The sequence below is a fragment of the Ambystoma mexicanum genome, chromosome 4q (genome assembly GCF_040938575.1).
Source record: "Ambystoma mexicanum isolate Mex_15411 chromosome 4q, UKY_AmexF1_1, whole genome shotgun sequence".
NCBI lineage: Eukaryota > Metazoa > Chordata > Amphibia > Caudata > Ambystomatidae > Ambystoma > Ambystoma mexicanum.
Genome location: NC_090928.1, coordinates 193,129,955 through 193,143,652, shown reverse-complemented (window position 1 = coordinate 193,143,652; position 13,698 = coordinate 193,129,955). Strand labels below are relative to the sequence as shown.

Genomic DNA, 13,698 nt, shown 5'->3' with positions numbered 1-13,698 from the left:
GTCCTGGCATTTCATACAAGATTTCAGACCACTTAACCACATTGTGGAAGCAGAGTACCCAATAGCAGCTAACCAAGCCACAATACTGTGTGGAAGACCAGCAAAGGCATCACGGTTCACTGTGATTGACCTAAAAAATGCATTCTTCTCAATACCACTGCACCCCAACTCATAAGATTTGACAACTTTCACATACCGCAACACAAAATGGAAACACACCAGACTACCCAAGGATACTGCAAGTCGCCATCTATCTTTAACAGGGTAATAGAGATGGACATAGGGAACATCGACATGGAAAGCACAGTGTTGCAACATGTGGATGATATCATCATCTGCAGCACCACTGAGGAAAAATGCAGGAGGGACTCTGTAAAGATGCTCACACTACTGGCTGAGAAAGAGTACAAGGTTGACAAGGAAAAACTGCAATATTGTCAGGAGCAAGTACTATACATAGGGCAGATCATCTCACAGAAAGGAAGGAACATTGCACCAGAAAGGGCGCAAGCAATAAAGAACACACCACAGCCACAAACAATAAGAGGATTGCAACAATTTCTTGGCCTGTGCAACTACTGCAGAGCATGGGTTTTGACTACAGCACTTACATAGGACACCTATTAGAGGCTCTCAGGGAGGCACAAAGGGTGACGAGAAAGTTGGGATGGACAAGAGAGATGACTGATGCATTTAATGAACTTAAAGAAGCCATTTCAACAGCACCAGTTCTGGGTACCCATAAATATGATAATGAATTCTAACTATTCTCATATTGCGATGGTGCAGTAATGAAAGCAGTGCTGACACAAAAGACAAGCATGAGACACAAACCAATAGCATTTTACAGCGGACACTTCGATCCAGTGATAATGGGGCGAACAGCACTTGCCTGCAGCAGCTTTTGCAGTAGAGAAATAATCTTCCATTACTTTGGGTTGCTCCACCACACTATACGTGGAACACACCCTCTTCGTGATTTTAAACCAACCAAAATCCACACCGACTACCCAGAGAGCAACAGGGTATGAGATTATGTTATCTAGACCCGAGTTGAAGATAGTAAGGTGTAGTAATGTCAACCCAGCGCAGTTTATAGCAGAGGAAATGGCCGAAGGAGAATATGTACATAACTGTACACATGCAATTGAATTTTTCTCATGCACCCAAAAGGTAGAAGAAAATGCCCTAGAGGGGGTGAGGTGTTATACATTGATGGGTCATCAACAATTGACCAAAGTGATGGTATACGGGGGACAGGAGCAGCTGTAGTGCGATTGAGGGAGGATTGGACGTATGTTCCGGTGATATGTGTTAACTACTGCAACAATATTTAGCACAAGCAGTAGAATTGGTAGCTCTAATTTTGGCTCTAGAAGATAGCAACAGGAAAAGAGTCACAATATATTCTGATAGCGCATACGTCACTTCGACAGTGCACTCAGGCTTAATAAAATGGCTCAGAAGAGGATTTAGGAGATCAGATGTTACTCCAGTGAAACACGCTCTCCTGCTGGGTGAACTAATAGAAATAATAACACACCCAGCCGAGGTGGCACTGGTGAAGTGTCAGGCACACACGAATGGGGAAGATCCACTATCTAGAGGCAATGAAGCAGCAGGTGCAAATGCAAAATATGCTGTGTACTTTGGCAAGACATGGGACCTACAAGAAAAACAAAAAGATAAGGGGAGGGTAAGACAGATGATACTGAAGGATGGATACACACACATTCCAGAGACACAGATTATGGAACTGCAGGCGGCAGCTCCAATGGCAGAAAAGGAACTGTGGGTAAAAAGAGGATGCATTATGTCTCCCACAGATGTTTTATGGAGACAGAATAACACAGGGAAAGTTGTGATGCCCCTGGCCCTACTAAAAACAGCACTGGCCCAACTACACCATCCCACTCATACAGGAAAAGAAGTAATTGCAGCACGAATAAAAGAATCATGGTTCTGTCCTGAGCTAAACTCACACGTTGCAAACTTCATTAGCAATTGTCTCACTTGCTAACAATTTACGGCCGGTCACACACTGCAAGTGATCAAAGGTACGATACCCCGGCCTGAAGGACCCTTCCTGCACCTGCACATTGTCTATGTCGATATGATCAACGTATGTCATGTATACCGATACATGATTGTAGTAGTATGCCCATTTCCAAGGTGGATTGAGGCTGGCCCGTGCTCCCATGCAGATGCATTTAGGGCAGTAAAATTTTTAGTAAGGGAAGTTTTCCCGAGGTGGGGTGTCTGAAGTATTGAGATCAGACAACAGACCCCACTTCGCCAATGAGCTATTTCAGCACATAACTGCCTTGCTTGGTATGGAGCATAAATTCGCCTGTGCATACCACCCACAAGCCAACGGCATCTGTGAACGCCTCAACGGCCTCCTAAAAGAAACAATAGCAAATACCCAGCAAACAACCAAAAAGAGTTGGCTCTATTGTCTCTCTCTGGCTTTGTTTGAATTGAGAAATAAACCCGGTTCAGACCACCACCTCACACCCCATGAGGAGGTGACTGGATGCCAAATGCACCTTCCCTTCACACCAACAACTAGAGCAATGTACGATTGTGAAACAGCAAGTACTATCTTTGGTGAAGAAATGTAGGAGTATGTATCTTCCCTGGTTATTAGTGCCGCTTTTATCTCTTAACAGATTCAACGGACGCAGGGCGGGCCAGAGAACAACCAACGGGAACCAGCAAACAACGAGGAGCTGGAGCGGACTGGACAGTGGGAAGTGAAAGAAGGAGCCACTATTCCTTAGAAACTATCAGAGAAAGTGGAAAGCCCCTAGATCTACAGGGCCTCACACTGTCCAACAAGTGGCTCCTTGGGTTGTTAAATTGTCCGATAAGGACGTTTGGACACACATTCACAACATCAAGCCCTACAAAGCACAGACCTGGCCCCATCCCTACAGTGACAGGTCAAACACTTGAGCAAGGACAAGCGACAACGAGGACACAGCACAAACACCAGCTACCCCAAAGGACACAAACGAACAACCACCCATAGCCCACCCCATGGTCACAAGGTCACAGACCAAACCCGTCCCCACGCCAGAACCATAAAATGTTTTTATTAAGATTCTGCTACTAGAACTAGGAAATTAAGTTTAACTTAAAGGCACCCGCCAACAGTAAAAGAAGAACATTGTCAAAGAGATCTGTAGTATACACCACACTGTGTAAACACGTGCATGCTCTCTTCTCTTTTTGTCTCGCACATGCAGGTATTGCGCATTTTAATTGTTGTATGCAAATATCTGATAAAGAACATACGCCACTGCCCAGGGGCAAATGCTACCCATCAACGATATCCCAGAAGGACTGTCACACCAATTTGTATACGCAATTAAAAGGCCAAAGAACTTAAAGCCCAGGAGAATACGCATCTACTATAACGTGTTTCTCATGCTAATGTTACGTTCGTTTCCACACCTCCACACAGCATTACCTGCCCTGAGAGATAGGGCGGTAAGGAAGGCGTGGGAGGAGCTTTTTGCCTGGGCATTGAATGACCATTTGATACGCAGGGCTTGAATAACTAATACTAACGAAAACAATGCAACATTTTTAGAGATTTTCAGGCGGGCACCTATATCATCTAAAGTAAAGTAGCTGCAGGACAGCAGCACAGGTAAGATAAAAATGCCAGTGGTTATAGCAACTGTAATAAAGATGTTGGGGATATTTTTGACCATTGGTCTGATAACTGCTGCTTTCTGGCAGGCCTACTATGCTTTACGAGTAACTGCAAACTACAATACTAACATCTCCCCTACCCCAGCTGCAAGGAGCACTTTGTCAGGTGGTACAAGTAGCAGAGGACCAAATGTAAAAAGAGATAAGCGTAGTGTTTCTATTGATCTACATGGTGTGGACACATATCTTACAGAATCAGCAAACGTCTCTAACAATATGTGGTACAAACACATGTTTAAAATTGGTAAGGACGCGACAACAGACAAATGCTATGTGTGCTCGTTGATCCCATACGTCATGAATGCCTCCAGAACATCCGTGGCAACTGAAGTACCAGCAACAACAGCAGAATGCCTGTTATATTTAGCATTGTTTCAAACACAAGGATGATTTCAAGGGAAAACGGCAACACTAAGATGGAAATGAAGATCAACATACCCATATGAAGACAACTTCATAAAAACGCTACCGATGTATGATAACTATTGGCAGCTGACCGAAGGGCTACACTACGTAACCAACGGACCCGACAAAGGAGAAACAAAAGTGACATTGAACTACCTGCCATGTAAATGTAACGCAAGAGAGGTTGGACGTGTATCAGGGTGCTGGGAAAGACCACTAATACTGGTCTATGTCAAAGTATATACAAGGAACGGATGGATGGAGTTGTAGGAAGCAAGATAGTGACATTGGCAAAATCATCAGTAATGACAGTGCAAGAAGAAAACGTCAAATGCTCCAAGGAGTGGATAAAGAGTGCAGCACTATAAATATGGTTGGACAAGGAGGAGGAACCCATAACGATAATACCTGTTGCAGCACCTACACTATGTTACCAGCACAATGGTGAAATAGATGTTGGAGTAAACAAAGGATGTAAAAGAACAATAAAGATTCCTGAGGGGGGAGCAGGAACAGCCGTGCTGATGGACCACTATTGAGCTTGTGGAGCAAAAGCTTATAACAGCCTACCACAGTCATCGAATGGGGTATGTACCATCCCCGGTAGTACCGCAAAAACACATTAACATGGAAAATTTCCCTAAGATGGACGAAGGAAACAAAAGGAAAAGAAAGTCCCTGGGAGAAAAAGGCAGCACCTCAAAGAGCGACGCTAAAGTAAAACAACTATCCAGAGTAAAAAGACAAGGAGAACCACTAACAGGAAATTACCTTTGGGGAAAGTCAAACAGCGTAAAGTGAGATTCCCCCAGCGCACAGATTATTTAGTAGAGCAGCAATTTTCTTTTCCTCTGTCATACATACAGGAGTGCAGGCATATGCAAATGCGAAGTGGCTACAAATAACACGATGGAAGCGGATGATGACGATTAACTCCACAGTAAACAGATTAAACACAATAAATGAGGAACTAAGAGCAATTAGGATGGCGGCCATACAGAATAGGTATGTGCTAGACTAACAGCAATGGAAGGAGGTGTTTGTGCAAAAACTGGAAGTTCCTGCTGCATGTTCATTCCTGCAAACAACGAGGACAACAGCACTTTATCTGTAGCAGGTATCACAGCTGGCCAAGACGCATGCCAAGATGGAAGAAGCAGCTAAGGGGGTGAAGAAGGATGGTAGCTGGTTTTCATACCTCTGGTCTTGGATGCCGTCATGGTTGTTGGACGGCCTCAAGGTGATCCTGGTAATGGCTTCACTGATGGGGATAAAACTATGGACGGCACGGTCGAAGCGTACTGCTGAGGAAATGATAGGCATGCACATGCTAATGCCAGCTGAAGATGACAAACACACAGATATCATCATCAAGGAATGCGAAAGGCTGCGGCAACAGATAGTGGAAGCAGACCTCTACCCACCATCGATAAAAGTTGAAAGTGCACGAAACCCGAAGATCTATGTTGGAAAATGGGTTTATTGCAAACCAGGTGGTGGATGTGTATGCATGTACTGGTCATTTGAAGATCATGTGGACCGATACGGACACCTGGTAGGAATAACAAAGGTATAGCGAGTAAGAGGAGATAAAAGAGTAGATCATTTTGTGGTTGACAAGTCGACCAGAGGGGGAACAGAAGAGGGAAAAATGGGACGATCCCTTTCCCAGATTCCCATCCAAACCATGGCCAATGACGTCACGACCTAAGCACCCACTGCAGGATGTGTTTGGCCCTCTGACTGCTGCCCCGGACATCAAGATCCACTGTGGCCATGCCCCGCACCCACAGGCCAGCTGCCCACCATCCAAAGCACACGGTGGGGCACCAAGAGGAGCTGAGACCGACCATATGGATTAACTCGACTAAACGTCACCAATCAATATCGCCATCATTAGAGATGACATGACGACATAGCCACCATGGGCAAGAACACACGTGCTGCCAGGCAACTGGATCAGACCCACATCAACCCATACGAAGAGCATACTCACTGCTATGACTTGGAGGACCGCGCACAGACATGCATCGTTCTTATTTTTCACATAGGCCAACTACTGCACTGCAGAAACGTAAAACACCAGAAGTCGTGCACATGCTTGCAGACGCTTCATGCTACTAATACCCTGAAGATGACACCCTGTAGATGGACTAATGTATAATGATCAAATTCGCACCTCGTGACCCCCGCCTTATGGACTGTATGCCGCCACCCATGACTAGGCCAAGGTAGGCCGCAAACCAGAGTCCCCAGGCCTGAAGCAGCCCAGCCGGCGCTACAAGGCACTGATCATGCAGCACAAGACCCTGATGGGAGCCCCACAGCCAAGGCTGCTAAGTTGCAATCAACATGCTGCGCTCTCGGTGCCAAGGTCTCACCTGCCACTGCTAGGGACTCCTTGGGGCAGAAATACAAATTAAATCCCCGTAATTCTGCCTCAGTCACGGTCTCCCACCACGCGACCAGCCAACCTGATGCCAAGCTTCAAGGACTAGAAACTCTCTGGGATCTCACGTCTGGGACCCAGGCTGCAACAACGGAATTACAAGTTGGACACTGGCGGCGATGGGAAAGGAGCACCCAACAGCCAGTAGTAAGACCTGTCCATTGTCCGCCACTGACAGTCACACATTGTTGCCAGCACCAGGTACATCGCGAGCTGGGAACGATGATGCTCCCAGGCTTGGGGGCTCGCGGATGAACCAATCGGAACACAAGGGGCTATCCATTGACAACACCATAATTCACCCAATCACTAACTTTCTTCATGTAACAACCTTCATGGAGCCCTTCTTGGGGACGAACCAAGCGTTCCACCTGACCTCTTCACTACCAATAACATTTCCTTCTATACTGGCACTACCACTCAGAGAACCAACCCGGGGTAGTGTTAGGTATGGGGGGCAAGGTTTCCCAGATGACACATTGCGGCATCACCCAGGTAGAAAAAGGGCCTGCGAGCCCATCTAGAAGAGACATTCCTTGGGTACCTACGCTCCGAGAACCTGTCCCTGTCTGTTTTATGCAATAAACAGTAGTAACTCTTTGCTATTTTGTGTGCCACATACTCCTTTGGGACGCGGGAGGAGTTGGGGCCTCCCCAGCCCCGGAGGTCTTCTGACAGCTCTGCCGACCCCAGGGAAATTACCCCGACACTGGGAACAGCCTGGAATGGGCTGATCCATATGTATTGGCCCGAAGCACCTGCTGGACAACTGACTTCAAAAAGACCCCCTTGGACCGGTTTAAATAACCTAACAAAGCATCCATTGTGCAGAACTAGTTAGCGGATAGTATGCAAGGACATCAGGACCTGGTTTAATATAGCAGTCATTTCCAACAGATTGCGAAAGAACCTCTATGTCTCGATGTAATACAGCATATCTTTCTTGGGCAGGTACCTCGACAGAAATAGAAAGATTAATTGGTGCACATCCAAGAAACTGTCTTTGCATGCTCTAATAGATCAAGTGATATGTATTGACCAATGCCCAACAGAGATCAAGTGATTGATGGAGGCATAAAGCAGCACATCGGTCTGTCAAACTGCATTTCCCTGTCTCAGCCCCAGCACATATGGAAAATCTGTTGGAACCAACGTAATTGAGAGCTCTACGAGGCCCCTTTTCAGAAGCAGAAAATAGGTGTCCATTGAATCTTCTTTGCTTGTACTGTGGGTGGGGCTGGGCACCACTAGGGGTCCTGTCCACTCCACTCTCTGAAAGCACTGGGAAACTGATAGGCCTGCAGTCAGCAAGTAAGGAAATACACCCACAAGCTTTTCTCTAGTCGAGTCTTGTTAGCCCAGCCTATGTCACTGGCTGGTCTTCGTAATTCCGAATCCAACATGGCTCTGGTGCTTTGCTTTAGCCTGGAGCATCATGGAAGGCCTTCTCCAAACCAGAACTCATCCCATTTTCTCCTCATTGCACGTTCCACTGACATTCAGTTGGTGCTTGCTAAGGACATACCTCACAGTTGCAAATCCTTCCTTACTTGGACAGAGAAGGAATAATTTCATAAGTATCTGAACAAGGGTTACTTACAGCCTTGTTGGATAAATAGTACTACTGAATGTGCATTTTGTGGAGTTATGAAACCACAGTGACCATTTCTAAATGCCAAACTACACTGCTGTATTCATACACTATGATAAATAAAATGTATACTAGAAGAAAATTGCACCACATTTGACGTAACGTACCCAATGCACTTATTTCAGAGGGCAGATTGCTGTTCGGAAATGTGGAATTACAACACATGTAACCAACACTTGGGTAAAGGGGAATGGTCATTCTTTAGAAAAAATGGCAAGTCAGGCAAGTAATTGAAATATTAGCCACAAAAATAAATTTGTCAGAAAACAGTATAAAGTATCAGAAAACATTAAGGCCCTGATTCAAAGAACGGTTTCTTATGGAACTGCGCCATTATAAAACATGTCCATGAATCAGGACCTAAGTTGTACTTGTATCCTTGCCATACACCAATATAACCTGATCATTTTAAAGCTATGTAACATCCAGCTGCAGAAGATGTCAGGTTTTCAAAATCTAGGTTTAATAAAGGATTTTGCAAGCCAACAAATTAGACGTTCGGTTATAGTAAATAACTCTCGAGTTTAGATGTTTTTCTAATCCGGGCTAGTCATGTATACCCGAATAATGATTCTGCACTATTTGCTGCCCTACAAAAGTCCCTCATTGGTCATCTGAAAGTGTTACACGGGTCGCAGCTCAACTGGTTGCAGATATCTGGTTGGATTACTCTAATTAGCTAATACTTCTAATGGTTCCTTATAGATCTCTTCAGGATTGGCTGCCTGGCCTACAACACCATTCGAATAAAACATTTGCCTAATTTAGGCACAAAGCTAAACGTTGTAGGAGGTATAGTCGACTGTCAAGCAGAGGCCCAAAAGCAGCTCTGTGGGATGAAGATCTCTGTAGAGCCGGAAACCATCACAGTAGGGCAATAGGAAGTGATCTTCTGCATCTTGCAGTGAAAAACATCTTACTAGTGTAACCTGACCAATGATATTGAATCCAATCACCACATCCGCGTTAAAGGTAAAACAACTTGAAGATGGGCCCTGCAAAAGTATCAACATCCTTGCCTTTCAAGAAGCCCAGCCTACCTATGGAATGATGGATTATATACTCCTTAAGCTCCCACTGCTCAGCATCCACCTAACATTAGCCTGGCCTCACTGAGTAAATGTATCCATTTAGGATTGGGGCCAGAGACAATGCTGGGCATTTCTGCAGACATCGTGGGTGAAGGGCAACACAACATGACGGGGGCTTCTTGTATAGCCTTCCCTCTCCCACTGTCCTAGCCATCTTTTAACTCACCTGGTTATTTTATATAGTTACCCTGTCACCCCTCTATTTCTCTTGCAGCCCCATTCCTTTTTTTGCTGTGCTGCAGCACTTTAAAATTCAGTAAACGCTGTATTAGCCTTGTTCAAGAAACGCACATGTCATCTTTTCTCCTTTTTGAAAATTCTCTCCCGCACTCTCCCCACATGTTGATGCCTTCAGATACTCTCTTTTAAAAGGGCTCCTCTCAATAGTTCCATTGGTTGCCAGCAGTTGGCAGAAAAGTAGGTTGGCCTGGCACTTTATATACAGAGGTCGAAAATAAAATTGCAGGTGTTAAATCTAGCTCTAGTCATTGCCTAGTAGGTAGGAGCTACACTTAAAAGGGCTAGTACGTAGAGGGCTGCAAACCCAATTTATGTGAGGTGCAAATGTTAACTCAGACCTTTTTATACAATCCATGTTTAAACAGGTCTTCTATATGTCCAATTCTTCTTCACACTGATTCCCAATTACAGAAAGTTAATGTCACATAGGTATGTTTGTATGGCATCAGATGGCTTCTGGAGCCAGAAGTAGCTCCTGGCAGCTGCTGGTATTAAGCTAAGCAGGCTCCTCTGGGCTAGAAGCAGGAGCTAAAAAGCTCCCCGCAATTTTGAACCAAGAACGACTCCATGAACAAAATGTTATATGAAACCATATTAGAAAAACGAACAATGGGAATACAAAGTATGCTAATCTGAAACCTCATATACATGTAGATTAAAAAGAAAAACATAAAAAGAATGTTCCCAGCAGAAATATTACATTCTTATTCAAAACATCTTAGATCCCTGAAATTAATTCTGCAACATATAAGCTGTTTCCAATGAATGTACTCAATATTTTAATGCCATGATTCACTCAAACACAAATACGAAAATTCCAAAATACAATGGATGCAAAACCCAAATAAATGTGTACATAAACCATTAGTTAAGTACATACATAAATCAAACATCTGACAAGAGCGCAACCTAGAGTAAACATACAAAAATATACATGAAAATCCACATATTTGGATTGTTCTAAAACTGCAAAAGTACAAGTAGTCAATGTGCAAGTGATGCAAGTGTGACTTTTTGTCTAATACGTTTTCTAGCCATACTGCTTTGCAGGCAATTATGCACCATTTTCTATTCCTATTCCCTAGGCGTATGAATGTGCTTTGAAACCCTTATGTTGGGTAATGCGTGGAGGATATAAATCCTCACACAGTGTCACATCATTCTGTATGTGCAATAAATACACTTGGCCTAACAGAACAGGTAGTTGCAAAAATGCATTAAATCCAGAGCCAACAGTATCTAGTTCCAAAATGTGAGATCTCTCATGGACATTCAATGTCCTGTTGTTGCACATATGATTACTTGCTTGGTCACGCCAGGTCTACATCACCAGTAGATGGAAAATAATTAATAAGGTGTAAGGCAACCCGGGTCGGGCCGAAGAGTATGCAATATTAACCTATGCTAACATTAAACAATGTCACAGCCATACCTTTAAATGTGTTTTAGAAAAACAAGAGGGTTTCAAAATCTTGGAGCTTGCACGGTAGCGTGGTTCACAGACTGTTCAGAAAGTGTTATGGCAAGTCAATATGATGTCAAGGAACCTTGGGATATATTACACTGAGGGATTCCAGGTGACAACTTCAGCTTCAATTTCACCCTCTCACTTGGAATACCAATGTGGAATATACCCCCTACATAGCCATCTTTAATTTGATGTTGTGTATGCGGCTCCAAGCCCCCTTCCACACAATGCTATCATCATGGACCAGCAGTAGAGAGGGGGGGGGGTGTAGCATTGAGTTATGAGGCAAACCCGTGCAGTGCTAAAAATACCAGGCCCCTGCAGCCCTCCTGCATGTGTTTTCCATCCCCACCAACCCAAAAAGAAAGAAAAATGTGGAACCTTGTCACCACCTCCCACATGTAGTTCATTCCCAAGAAGCCAAAAGAAAAAATGAAAAGAACATTTAAAAAACTGTCATCCAACCACTGTCCCCCATCTCCACTTGTGTAGATCCCTCCCCAAGCACACCATGAAGGTAAAAGCAAATACTTGGCTTCCTGATCAATGAAAGGGTGGGTGGCTTACTTAGTCCAGCCGTTTGAGTGAGGAGGAAAAAGGAAGAGGACATGAGCAGCCAGGAGGGGGGAGTGAGATTGAGTGTCCACGATGTTGAAGGGCACAGAGAGAGAGAGAGTGCAAGCGGGAGAAAGAGTGAGATAGAAGAGCAAGAGCAGAGAAAAATATGGGGGGGAACAAGATCAATTGAGAGAGAATGAAGACAATGGGCAGCATTAGGAGACCTGTAGGGTGAGAAAGGTGAGGGAAGTGTGGGGGTGAAAAGGGAGGACTTGTGAGAGCAGGGAAAGAAGATAATTGAGACAAGTAGAGAAAGAGAAAGTAGTGTGAAGAAGACAAGTGCTAAATCCAGGCATAGACCAGAAAATAAAAGATGGATTGAAAGATAGGGAATAACCTACTGGAAGAGATGCAGTAGATAAGACAGTGGAAGAAAGACACAGAAGCAAAGACAGAGGGATGGAGAGACATGAATCAAAAGTTGAGAAACAGAATGAACAGTTAACAGTGTTGAAAAAGTATGATTGAGAGAGTTGCACAAGTGAAATAAATAACAGGAGAGGGAGAGAGGGAATAAGAAAAAAAAGAAGAGACAGGGAGCCAGGTCTTGTACAGACAGGGACAAAGGGAGACAAGTTGGTTTCAGACCTATGAGAGGAACAGAATCAGCTCTCCTCTCAATATGGGACGACCTAAAAACAAAAACGCAGACTCGGACAACAGTACCGCCCTGATTCTCCTTGATCTGTCTGCAGCTTTCGACACTGTCAACCACGCCATCCTCAAACAGATTAGAAGGACTAGGGATAACAGACACTTCCCTACTATGGATCAAATCCTTCCTAACAAACAGAACAGAAACAGTATAGATGAAACCTTTTAAATCCAAACCCAGAGACTCCACGTGTGGAGTACCACAAGGATCATCCTTCTCCCCGCTTCCATTCAACATCTGCATGTACCTATTAATCAAACTCATCAAAAAACACGGCCTCACATGCTACAACTACACTGACGATACTCAAATAATCTTCAACATACAAGACACCCGAGAAGAAAACACCACACTAGAGAATTGCCTTTGTGACATATTCAACTGGATGAACCTCAACCATCTCAATATCAACCCAGGCAAAACAGAGATCATGATTGTTTCAAAAAAGGGAGGAGACATCAACTACATCCACTGGCCAAGAGCTTGGCACCACACCAGAACCATCAACTGTAAAAAACCTAGGGGTCCTGATGGATAACAACCTCACTCTAGAGCCACAAGTAAACTCGGTAATCAAGAAATGTTTCTTCCTCCTGCGAGCAGCAAAAAGGATCCTACCGTTCCTGTCGTTCGCCAACAAAACACTTACCATCATCGCTCTGATCATGTCCAGAGTAGACTATGCCAATAGCCTATACCTGGGCATGCCCGAGCGACTTCTAAAAAAAACTGCAATGCATACAAAATGAAGCAGCCAGACTCCTCCTCAAGCTACCCAGAAGAGAACACATCACACTTGCGCTAAAAATACTACACTGGCTACCACTAAAACAGCGAATAAAGTTCAAGTCCATGTGCATCACGCACAGAGCAATACACAAACAAGGCGCAGAATTCCTAAGTGACAAACTACGCCTACATCAACCGACAAGAACCCGAAGATGAAGCACCGACATACGCCTGGAACCAAAACCCTACAACAGAAAAAAACTCAGAGGATCCTTTCTCTCACCAGGCACCCAAAACCTGGAATGACCTACCTAAGAATATACGGAACACAACAAACCACCTAGCATTTAGGAAACTCCTCAGATCATTGCTCTTCACAGCGTAACCACAACGGAGACGCACTAGAATGCCCAGACATTAAAACAACGATGAAAATAACTCCAATCTCGGCCACTCTCAAATTGGACAAACACTCAAACCAAATAATCAACCACTCGACAGAACATAAGATATCATGGAAAATAGCCACAAAAGGAAGGCTCCAGAGACTGATCACATACTAAGACCCAGACGAAAGCCCTCAAGTGACTCACCCACTCGTACGTACCGGACGGACCATATCCAGACCGGCAGACGCATTTAGATAGAATTGTGAATATTAGCATGGCC

General features: G+C 44.4%; 1 protein-coding gene across 3 annotated transcripts in view; it reads right to left on the bottom strand.

Annotated features, from left to right (window-relative positions):
• The window catches only part of PDE10A (phosphodiesterase 10A), a 1,126,451-nt gene that overhangs the window by 513,477 nt on the left and 599,276 nt on the right, over positions 1 to 13,698 (bottom strand). The gene's annotated exons all lie outside the window — the stretch shown is intronic.